This window comes from Bubalus bubalis, chromosome 4 (genome assembly GCF_019923935.1).
Source record: "Bubalus bubalis isolate 160015118507 breed Murrah chromosome 4, NDDB_SH_1, whole genome shotgun sequence".
Taxonomy (NCBI): Eukaryota; Metazoa; Chordata; class Mammalia; order Artiodactyla; family Bovidae; genus Bubalus; species Bubalus bubalis.
The window spans coordinates 145,007,507-145,020,143 of record NC_059160.1 but is presented as its reverse complement, the minus strand read 5'-3'; the positions used below and the strand labels follow the sequence as shown (position 1 = coordinate 145,020,143).

Here is a 12,637-nt window from a genome sequence, read left to right as displayed (position 1 = left end):
GCTAGGAGTAAAAAGCTTTTTCTAGAGGCATCACTGTCTGAATAGTGGTAAGCCTTCAGTTTTCGTCAGCCACATCCCACTCCTCTCCCCATTCTTAGAGTAAAGAAGATTAGGGAAGAAGGCCTGAGGAGAGGAGCAGAGGGAGTCCTCGAAACGTGAGTGAGGTCTCTGCAGTCCCAGAGGCCGGCTCCACCTCTGCACTTTCTGTCTATATGAACCAGTCAATTCCCTTTTTTACTGGTTTGAGTGGGTTTTCTGTCACTTTCAACAACAATGACAAAATCTGCATATTTACCTTCAATTTCTAGGTATTGGTCCAGGTGTCCTCAAAGTGCACTGCATACACTTCAAGGAGGCATAGGATGATCCATCAGAGAGTGGGAAGGAAGCGTAAGATCTCCTAATTATGAGCAGGCATTTTTCCAGTGCGAAGACCTATATCTGCATGGCAGAATAGCATGTGCAATGGCATGAAGGCTAGATTCCATACTCCATGAAGCCAAGACCAGGATCTGCTTCATCCTTATCTTCCCCCACCGTGAGCTCATGGTCTGACTCATAGCTGACATCAAATAAATGGTTGCTGGTCTTACTACACTAACTATACAGGAGTTCATACAGCATGGTTCTGGGTTCCCCACAACTCAAAGAGCAACTTTCACAATGTCTGGAGCCCTACATGGCATGAGCCTTAAATTCCAAATGAAACAGAACCTTCAGAGGGAAGAGTGATGGCATGTACATCACAATCCTGGAAAGGACCTGGGAGAAGCTTCTGCTGGTGGCTCATGCCATTGTTGCCATGGAAACTGAGGGCTGACTTCAGTGTCACACTCCCCGGGGATACCGGCCACCAGGCTGTACTGAAGTTTGCTGCTGCCACTGGGGCCACTCCGATTGCTGGCTGCTTCACTCCTGGAACCTTCACTATTCAGAACCAGGCAGCTTTCTGGGAGCTGTCTTTCACAGCTGGTTATTGGTTATTGATCCCTAGGCTGACTGCCAGCCTCTCACAGAGGCATCTTATAGTCACCTGCCCACTGTTACCCCATGTAATGAAGACACTCCCCTGTGCCATGAGGACACTGCCATCACGGGCACCAGCAAGGGAGCTCCCCCAGAGGGTCTGACGTGGTGGATACAGGCCCAGGAAGTTCTGCAGATGCCCGGCACCATCTGCATGCCCATGGGAGGCTGTGCACAATCTCTTACTTCCGCAGAGGTCCTGAACAGATGGGAGAGGAAGAGCAGACTGTGTTACAAGGAGGAATTTCAGGGTGAATGGACTGCTCCAGCTCCTGGACTTACTGCTGTGTGTGCTTAGTCACTCAGTCATGTCCAACTCTTTGTGACCCCATGGACTGCAGCCCGCCAGGCTCCTGTGTCCATGGGGTTTCTCCAGGCAAGAATACTAGAGTGGGTTGCCATGCCTTCCTCCGGAGGATCTTCCCAACCCAGGGATTGAACCCAGGCCTCCCACATTGCTGGTGGATTCTTTACTATTTGAGCCACCGGGGTAGCCCATTCTGAAGTCGCAGGTGGGTCTGAAGGCACAGGGCCCTGCCATGCCTATTCAGTTCCCAATGGAAGATAGAGCCCTCAGCCTGTAGCTCAAAATGGGTTTACAGCTCCCACTGCTCAGGCCACTGAATGGATAGGAACAACCACTGAGTGGTCTTAAGCTATACTTTCCCAGCCTCTTAAAGAGAAAATAAAACTAAGATTGATTAAAAATAACAGTTTCTAAAATAAACAAATATTTGTTGGATAAACAAATGAATAGGGAAAAGACGGGAGTGTATAAATATGTGCTTATAGAAGGATTAGGATACACAGGCAAGCAAATTCAGAAGAGTGATAATATGCATCATGGTGAGGCAGGGGCCCAGGAATCCCTTACCTGGGATTTTTCTATGCTAAAGAAAAAGGAGATTTCTATGATAAGGGATTCTCTTTGCTAGAGAAAGACTGAGCAGTGCCACTTGTTCCAAGTCTTCTTCAGTAGTCAGTATGAGATGCTAGAGACCTAGGGAGTGAGGAAAGTGCTGACACAAGAGGAATTTAAGAGGTAGAACTACCTTGGTCACTGAGCAGGATGACAATGGGGTGTGGGAGAGGTTCTGGTCACAAAGGAGGGTGAGAGGTATCAAGAGAGAAGTGAATCAATGAGGACCCAGGAACTTCCACTTTGGGAGCCTGGGACAGAAGATTTCATGGTGAGAAGAAAGTTTGGAGGAAACACGAGTTCAGTTGTGGGTCTCTTGTGTTTTTGAGTTGAGATGTCCAGGTGGATGTATCTTATAGGCTGTAGGATTTATCAGTGATGGAAATAAATTTGGGAGTCCTCAGGAGAGAGATAAGATCAAAACAATAAGACTGGTTATAGATGAGAAGGTTAAGGAATGAACTCCAGGTACAGCCAGAGGATGGGACAAACCCTGCAAAATTACAGTACTACAGTCATCTAGGGAACCTGTATTTTCTAAATATAAACACACACACATCCATACCCACACACACACCCACACACAAAACCCTGGCAGCAGAGACCTAGGCTGGACTCATTGGAAGATACACACAGAATGCTCAGAGTAGGGAAAGATTAGGGAGAGAGTGGAGTCCTGAAAGCAAATAAGTCTGAATATAAAAAGAAAGGGCTTTCAACACAGTCAAATGCCACTGGAGGTGAAAAATAGGGACTAGAAATGGGTATATGGCAAGGAAATACAGAGCGAACTCTTCTATTTTCTAAATGGTGTTCTTAAGTCAGCCACCAGCCTCAACACCTCCTAGAGTATTGAAATGCCTGACACCATACAGAATAACCGATTAGGAAGTGCTTTATCAGTTGTGATTACTGTCTTCCCTCTCTAAGCTTCTTTAACTACTTCAGCCTGTGCAGATCACCCCCTTCTTGAGCCTCCCACTCTGCCTCCCTCCCCAAGTATCTCATTGACTGGAGAATCCTCTGAAGACGTGACTCAGGCTTGCGTTCCCTTGCTAGCCTCCTCTCCTGCAGCATCCTGAAAGCAGGGCTGGCCAAAGGAGCAGGAGGGAGCAGGAAGCCCCCAAAGCCCACAGGGGTCCCTGCCTGGTCAGTGGTGAGTGGTGGGGCTTAATCTTAGCCGGTCCCCTAGTGAGCACTTTCTCAGTTTGCTTTAATTTCTCCAGGGTTTGGGGTGGCTGTGAGAGTGAGGGATGGGAGTTGGTGCTGTCCCACCCTTGGGCCCAAGCTCCCCTGGGACCAAAGCTCCCCTAAAAGCCTCCATTTGACAGAAGAAACAGATGATGTCCCCGGTGTGGAAAGGGCACTGGCAGAGGGGTCTCTATAATCCCAAGTACTGCTCCCTTCCAACCAGAGCTCCCAGGTCCCTGAGCCTCAGAAAGCTAATTTCCAGGCGTCTGGCCTGGAGAGTTCAATTCACTAGGGTAGGGAGAGTGGGGCCAGAAAGGAGCCATAAAGGGGCAAGCTGTGTGGCCTCGAGGCAGGACAGCCTTTCAAGGCTGATTTGCTCTGGCTAGCCTGGAGGAAGCAAATGATAATTTCCTTCCAAAGGGGGTCTGCGGCCCTTCCTGCCAAGTCCAAAGAGGAAAGCAGGAGACTGAACTTTCTTGTTGCCTTGGGACCACCATCATCTTCCCCCTCTCTTAGGCCGCTCACACTTTCAGGGACCCCAGTTGCCACCCCACAAAGCACAGAAAGCAGGTCTGTCCAGTAGTACAGTAGATCTCCACTTTGCCCCTAATCCCCACTAAGCAGTTGGGCAACCAAGGTTAAGGGCAACCAGACTGATGTTGCCATGCCTGCCACTCCAGGGCCAGGGCTGGAAGGGCCTAGAGGAGAGGTGTTCCTTTTCAGTTCTCTTAATCCTCCTGGGTTAGACCTGGGAGAAATCAGTATCTGTTGCAAACACTTGCTAACACCCCACCCCTTTCTACTCCCACCCCACCCACTCCTCGATTATCTCAGCTTCCAGCCCCAAAGCTCTCAGTCACCCCAATACCTAGTTGAGGTTTAAAACATTGGTTATTGAATCATATTTCATTTTAGAATTATCTTCTACTTTTCCTATTTGCATTTAGGATAGACATTTTTCTTTTTAAATCTAAACTTAATACACTCTAAATAAATTTTAAGATAAAAGATTAATAGTTTAGCAGGATGTGGCAATGTGTCCATGAATTCCTGATGATTCAAGTCTGGGAAATCCCGGTCTGAGAGGGGTTCAGAGAAGCTAGGGCTTGCCTTGGGGGAGTTGCACCACCCATGTGTCTCCAAGGAAAGAGGTCTGTCTGCCCAGAGCCTCCAGGGACCTGGAGATTCCCTGGCAGACCCTCTGGCCTAATGGAATGAATTAAAACCCCCAGTTCCACCTGTCCAGCCATCAAGCCTATCTCCCATGCCCCCTAGGACTTTGTTTCTCCTGGCTTGGGTGGGAGCCTATACACACACACACACACACACACACACACACACACACCCTCTCCCTTTCCTTCCCCTCCCTTTTTCTCTAAGCTGTGAGGCCCCTTGGGAGCTCCTTTGTAAGGTAATTGGATTTCTCCCCTTGTTAGTTCGCAATGAAAATGTCATCTATTCTGGGCCACCTCCAGGGAGGGGCACGCTCCCTTTCAGCGAGCTGGCCCAGAGCTGTGAAGCTATTCAGGACTCCCAGCCTCCAGCAGGCAGCTGCGGTTCCCTGACAATGCACTCCTTCGCCTCTGCCCCACCAGTGCGCCCAGCTCGGAAGTGGCCTTGACAGGGCCAGGGCTAGGGGGCTGGATTCTAAGGCTCCAAGATCACCACCACCCATCCCACAAGTAGGCACTGGTGGAATGTGACTTTAAGAGTACTCCCCATATTTTAAGGTGGTGGAGGGAAGTTCTCATAATACAAGTTCTAAGGCTCTAGGGCCCTTATTAAAGCAGACCCTAGGTTGGGAAGACCCCCTGGAGGAGGAAATGGCAACCCACTCCAGTATTCTTGACTGGAGAATCACATAGACAGAGGACCCTGGCAGGCTATGGTCCACGGGGTCACAAAGAGTTGGACATGACTGAGCGACTAAGCAAGCAGGAGAAGCAGACTGAGAGAGACTGCGAAGGGCAGATGCTGCCACACAAGGATGGACACATTGACCTTCCCTAGGAGATCACTGTAAGTGGTAGACTCAATCAACCGGAAGCCATGGTGGAGACTCGGAGCTACCCAACCTCGGCTGGAACCACGGACAAGCACAAACTGCTTATCCTCAGAGTTCTCTAGCTAGAAAGATGAGATGGGGGGGAAATGGATCACAATGTACTCAGACATCTGGCTGAGTACTTCTGGAGGACCATGAGGGCAAAGTGAAAAAAATGCTGGATGCTGTTATTCACTCCCTTCACTGGGAATCTCTCCTTTTTCCTTTTTCTTCTGCTTTCTCAGGCTAGTTGGCCTCAAGCTTCTCACCGTGGCTCATTTCTCTTTCTCTCTCACTTGCACACTCCTCCTGGCGGGTTCATCTATTGCTGAGGCTTTAACTCTCAGGCTGACCATTGCCTCCAGAAGTGGAGCTCCTTTCCTGCCAGCTGCCCGTGGAGCCTCTCTAGTGGCATCATCTGCATCACCATAAAGATGATGATGATTTTCATGACTGAGCGCCTCCTGTGGGCCCCGCTGTCCTGGCCCTCTGCATGGGCACTTGCCCTCCACAGAATCCCCCACTCCTGTGACTGAGGTACTGTCACTTCCCCCGGGGCGGAGACGAGTTACAGGACCTGCCCAAGGTCACCACAGCCGGTAAGTGAGGGAGTCGGGATTCACACCCAGGCAGTCTGTCTGCACAGTCTGTGGCCACAACCACACTCCAGCTTCGAAACAGACCTTCTGCTCCTCTGTTAGCCCTTTGCCTATCAGAAGGGCTACTACTCACCCTCTCAGAAAAGCCGGGGTCATGGGAGTCATCCTCAGCCCCCACCTCCTCTCCTGCCCACATCCAGCCATCACCAACCCTGTCGAGCCCCTCGTCAGACTCTTTCCAGTCCATTCTTGTTACGGACTGAATGTTCGTGATGATAGTGAAGGACAGGGAGGCCTGGTGTGCTATAGTCCATGGGGTTGAAAAGAGTCAGACACGACTTACCGACTGAACGACAGCAACAAGCAAGTCCAGTGATTTTCTTATAGCAGGTTTGGATATAGTTCATTCTGGGTTGATACCCTCAGAAATGCAGTGTGCTCTTTTCTTCACACATAGCTTCTAATCTTTATTTCAAGAAAGTTTTCTTAAGTAATAATGTTAAGTATTCTGTACTCTTGTTTTGGTTTTCTTCTTCAGGGATATGTTGGATCTTCTTTTTCCATTTTGATATCTGTCACTTTTGTTTCTCTTAACACATGTCTATTGTGTTTATTCACTATGCTCCTTCTGTTTTAGTCTTAATTTATGAAGTGATGTTTTTCCTTTTGTTTCTAATTCTCTCCTGGAGGTCTGCCATCACATTTCAGATTTTTCTAATACTAATTTAAGTTAATCTTTCATGTTTTATATCAATTTCTTAATGCATTTTTTTTAACCACTCTGAGATAACAGGCTATAGTTGTATACTTCTTGGTGTAGGCTTGTCTTTCTGCCATGCTTTTGTTGAGGTAGCAACAGTATTCTGATCCTGTTCTCTTTTTTTCTTTCTTATAATATATTCGAGCAAGATTTGACCTCAATATTTTTATTGTTTATTTCTATGTAAACTTAGTTTTCCTGAACCTTATGAAGAAGGCATGGTTCAGAATGTTTTTTATTACTACATAAATCTCTATTCTGTTGTTTTTATATAGTGTTAAAAATACAGTGTGTTGATTACTGAGAGATTTCCCAGTTCTGTCTCCCTTGCCCCATTTTTACTTGGATCAAGTCTTTACTTCATCTATATTGTTCCTGTCCTGAACAATTTTTATTCCACTCCAAGCCTTTAATGATAGTCTTTGCATTCCTGTGTTAGAGTTGTTATTAGGGATCACTATTTATCAATAGCAGGAATTTATCAGTACTATTTTTGGCTGTTATTGATCAAATTGTGTGATCTTTGTCTTTTAAATTATTCTTCACTTAATGATAAATTTCCTAATTTTAAATTTTGTATACTCAGAATTCTTGCATCTATATTCTTAAGTGCAATTGGTCTCTAGTTATTTGGTTCATATTCATCAAGTTTTGTTATTAAGATCATGCTTGCCTATAAAGTGGATTGGAGGAACTTTCAGTCTTATAAAAAAACCTAGAATAATCTGAGTAACAATGGTTCAGTGTTTAAAAATTTAGTTAGAACTCAACATTTCTTCCACCTGGCCTACACTAGACCGAATTTCTCAGACTCTCTTACTGTTAGGGTTCAGTTCAGTTCAGTTCAGTCACTCAGTCGTGTCCGACTCTTTGCGACCCCATGAACCGCAGCACGCCAGGCCTCCCTGTCCATCACCAACTCCTGGAGTTCACTCAAACTCATGTCCATCGAGTCGGTGATGCCATCCAGCCATCTCATCCTCTGTCATCCCCTTCTCCTCCTGCCCTCAATCTTTCCCAGCATCAGGGTCTTTTCAAATGAGTCAGCTCTTCGTATCAGGTGGCCAAAGTATTGGAGTTTCAGCTTCAGCATCATTCCTTCCAATGAACACCAGGACTGATCTCCCTTCAGATGGACTGGTTGGATCTCCTTGCAGTCCAAGGGACTTTCAAGAGTCTTCTCCAATACCACAGTTCAAAAACATCAATTCTTCAGTGCTCAGCTTTCTTCACAGTCCAATTCTCACATCCATACATGACCACTGGAAAAACCATAGCCTTGACTAGACGGACCTTTGTTGGCAAAGTAATGTCTCTGCTTTTTAACATGCTGTCTAGGTTGGTCATAACTTTCCTTCCAAAGAGTAAGTGTCTTTTAATTTCATGGCTGCAATCATCATCTGCAGTGATTTTGTAGCCCAAAAAAAATAAAGTCTGACACTGTTTCCACTGTTTCCCCATCTATTTCCCATGAAGTGATGGGACCAGATGCCATGATCTTTGTTTTCTGAATGTTGAGCTTTAAGCCAACTTTTTCATTCTCCTCTTTCACTTTCATCAAGAGGCTCTTTAGTTCTTCTTCACTTTCTGCCATAAGGGTGGTATCATCTGCATATCTGAGGTTATTGGTATTTCTCCTGACAATCTTGATTCCAGTTTGTGCTTCTTCCAGCCCAGCGTTTCTCATGTTGTACTCTGCATATAAGTTAAATAAGCAGGTGACAATATACAGCCTTGACGTACTCCTTTTCCTATTTGGAACCAGTCTGTTGTTCCATGTCCAGTTCTAACTGTTGCTTCCTGACCTGCATACAGGTTTCTCAAGAGGCAGGTCAGGTGGTCTGGTATTCCCATCTCTTTCAGAATTTTCCACAGTTTTTGTGATCCACACAGTCAAAGACTTTGGCATAGTCAATAAAGCAGAAATAGATGCTTTTCTGGAACTCTCTTGCTTTTTCGATGATCCAGCAGATGTTGGCAGTTTGATCTCTGGTTCCTCTGCCTTTTCTAAAACCAGCTTGAAAATCTGGAAGTTCACGGTTCACATATTGCTGAAGCCTGGCTTGGAGAATTTTGAGCATTACTTTACTAGCTTGTGAGATGAGTGCAATTGTGCGGTAGTTTGAGCATTCTTTGGCATTGCCTTTCCTTGGGATTGGAATGAAAACTGACCTTTTCCAGACCTGTGGCCACTGCTGAGTTTTCCAAATTTGCTGGCATATTGAGGGCAGCACTTTCACAGCATCATCTTCCAGGATTTGAACTAGCTCAACTGGAATTCCATCACCTCCACTAGCTTTGTTCATAGTGATGCTTCCTAAGGCCCACTTGACTTCACACTCCAGGATGTCTGGCTCTAGGTGAGTGATCACACCATCATGATCATCTGGGTCATGAAGATTTTTTTGTACAGTTCTTCTGTGTATTCTTGCCACCTCTTCTTAATATCTTCTGCTTCTGTTAGGTCCATACCACTTCTGTCCTTTATTGAGCCCATCTTTGCATGAAATGTTCCCTTGGTATCTCTAATTTTCTTGAAGAGATCTCTAGTCTTTCCCATTCTATTGTTTTCCTCTATTTCTTTGCATTGATCACTGAGGAAGGCTTTCTTATCTCTTCTTGCTATTCTTTGGAACTCTGCATTCAGATGCTTATATCCTTCCTTTTCTCCTTTCCTTTTCGCTTCCCTTCTCTCCACAGCTATTTGTAAGGCCTCCTCAGACAGCCATTTTGCTTTTTTTGCATTTCTTTTTCTTGGGGATGGTCTTGATCCCTGTCTCCTGTACAATGTCACGAACCTCCATCCATAGTTCATCAGGCACTCTATCAGATCTAGTCCCTTAAATCTATTTCTCACTTCCACTGTATAGTTATAAGGGATTTGATTTAGGTCATACCCAAATGGTCTCATGGTTTTCTCCACTTTCTTCAATTTCAGTCTGAATTTGGCAATAAGGAGTTCATGATCCGAGCCACAGTCAGCTCCCAGTCTTGTTTTTGCTGACTGTATAGAGCTTCGCCATCTTTGGCTGCAAAGAACATAATCAATCTGATTTTAGTGTCAACCATCTGGTGATGTCCATGTGTAGAGTCTTCTCTTGTGTTGTTGGAAGAGGGTGTTTGCTATGACCAGTGCGTTCTCTTGGCAGAACTTTTAGGGTACCAAGAGACTAAATTTGTGCTAATGGAATGGGGCAAAAGCAGACCCCTTCCATTTCTGGGGCAGAAAACCCTCCAATTTTCCATCCTCCTTGCACTGTCTTTTGCAATGATCCCAGTAGCTATCCATTAAAGATGGCAGAGACACAGTATAGAAGAAACAGGGATTCCTGAATTACCATTGGGAAACAGCCAAACAACCAGGAACACCTGGTCTCTATGTGAGTAAAAGACAAACTTCTGCTGTGTTAAGCCCCTAAGATTAAAGGAGGGAAGTTGAGCTAGTAATGCCTTCTTAATACTAAAATCAACATTAAATCATCTAGACCTGATGCACTTGTAAGTCATAGTTTTTTTTAACAGTTTTATTGAGATCTAATTCATTAGCATATGAGTCATCCATTTAAAGTACGTGATTCAGTGGGTTTTAGTATATTTACAGACCTGCAGCCATGATCACAGTCACTTTAAAACATTTTGACACCTCAGAAAGAAACCCTGTACCCTTCAGCTATCACCCCAACTCAAGTACCACTACCCCTAATCCTAGGCAACCCCTTAACTACTTTCTGTCTCTGTAGATCTTCCTATTCTAGGCATTCCAAATTAATCAAACCACATAATTGTATGATCTTCTGGGACTGGCTTCTTTCATCTAACATAATGTTTTAAAAGTTTATCCATGTTGTAGCATGTATCAGAATTTATTACTCAATGGCACCCCACTCCAGTACTCTTGCCTGGAAAATCCCATGGACGGAAGAGCCTGGTAGGCTGCAGTCCATGGGGTCACTAAGAGTCGGACGCTTACCGAGCGACCTCACTTTCACTTTTCAGTTTCATGCATTGGAGAAGGAAGTGGCAACCCACTCCAGTGTTCTTGCCTGGAGAATCCCAGGGACAGGGGAGCCTGGTGGGCTGTTGTCTATGGGGTCACACAGAGTCAGACACGACTGAAGTGACTTAGCAGCAGTAGCAGCAGCATGGCTAAATAGCATTCTATTATATGGATATAATATGTTTTATCTATTCATCTATCAATGGACATTTGGGTTATTTCTACCTGTTGGCTTATGAACAATGCAGCCATAAAAATTTTCATATACAAGTTTTTGTGTTTCATTTCTAGGAGTAGAATTACTGGGTCATATGGTAACTCTGGGTTTCCCAGGTGGCACTAGTGGTAAAGAATCCGCCTGTCAATGCAGGAGATGAAAGAGACATGGGTTCAGTCCCTGGCTGGGAAGATCCCTGGAGAAGGAAATGGCAATCCACTCCAGTATTCTTACCTGGGAAATCCCATGGCCAGAGGAGCCTGGTGGGCTACAGTCCTTGGGGTCACAAAGAGTGGGATACAACTGAAGCGACTCAGCACACAAACACACAGCAGTGAATAAGAGTTCCGATTTCTCCATATCCTCACCAGCATTCGTTTTTAGTATTATCTGACTTTTTGATTCTAGCCATCCTAGCGGGTGTGAAGGTGGCCTCTCATTGCATTTTGATTCGTATTTCCCTGATGACTAATGACATTGAGCATCTTTTCATATGTTTGCTGGCTATTTACGTATCATCCTTGGAGAAATGTCTGTTCAGAATCTGCCGTTTTTAAATTGTGTTATTTGTTTTTTATTACTGAGTTGTACTAAGTCATAGACTTTCTGTAGTTCTTGTTGTTTAGTTGCTAAGTCATGTCTGACTCTGCGACTCCATGGACTGCAGCGCTTCAGGCTCCCCATCCTTCACTACCTCCTGGAGTTTGTTCAGATCCAGGTCCATTGAGTTGGTGATGTTATCTAACCATCTTATCCTCTGCCACCCCCTTCTTCTTTTGTCTTAAATCTTTTCCAGCATCAGAGTCTTTTCCAGTGAGTCAGCTCTTTGCATCAGGTGGCCAAAGTACTGAAACTTCAGTTTCAGCATTAGTCCTTCCAATGAATAACCAGGACTGATTTCCTTTAGGAATGACTGGTTTGATATCCTTGTAGTCCGAGGCACTCACAAGAGTCTTCTCCAGCACCACAATTCGAAAGCATCAATTCTTCAGTGCTAAGCCTTCTTTATGGTCCAACTCTTACAACCATACATGAGTACTGCAAAAACCATACTTTTGGCTATACAGACCTCTGTCAGCAAAGTGATGTCTCTGTTTTTTAATACACTGTCTAGGTTTGTCATAGCTTTCCTTCCAAGGAGAGTCTTTTAATTTCATAGACTTTTAATATGTAGACTTATAATCACACTTTAATCTTGCATATTGTTATGGATCTAGCCAAGTTTTCTTTTCTTTTTGAATGAGTATTGGTAATTTATACTCTTCTGAAAATGCATTCGTTTCTCTTGTTCTTTAAATGTATTGCTATTCAATTCATTTCAGTCACTCAGTCATGTCTGACTCTTTGTGACCCCATGGACTGCAGCACGCCAGGCTTCCCTGTCCATCACCAACTCCCGAAGCTTACTCAGACTCATGTCCATAGAGTCGGTGATGCCATCCAACTATCTCATTCTCTGTCCTGCCTTCAATCTTTCCCAGCATCAGGGTCTTTTCCAATGAGTCAGTTCTTCACATCAGGTGGCCAAAGTATTGGAGTTTCAGCTTCAGCATCAGTCCTTCCAATGAATATTCAGGACTGATTTCCTTTGGGACGAACTGGCTGGATCTCCTTGCAGTCCAAGGGACTCTCAAGAGTCTTCTGCAATACCACAGGCTCAAAAGCATCAATTCTTTGGTGCTCAGCTTTCTTTATGATCCAACTCTCACATCCATACATGACTACTGGAAAAACCATAGCTTTGACTAGATGGATCTTTGTTGGCAAAGTAATGTCTCTGCTTTTTAACATGCTGTCTAGGTTGGTCATAACTTTTCTTCCAAGGAGCAAGTATCTTTTAATTTCATGGCTGCAGTCACCATCTGCAGTGATTTTGGAGCCCTA

General features: G+C 45.0%; 1 pseudogene; it reads left to right on the top strand.

Moving 5' to 3' along the window:
- The first annotated feature begins 663 nt into the window (after nt 1-663).
- Nucleotides 664-1,324, top strand: LOC102390401 (annotated as a pseudogene).
- Nucleotides 1,325-12,637: the final 11,313 nt, after the last annotated feature.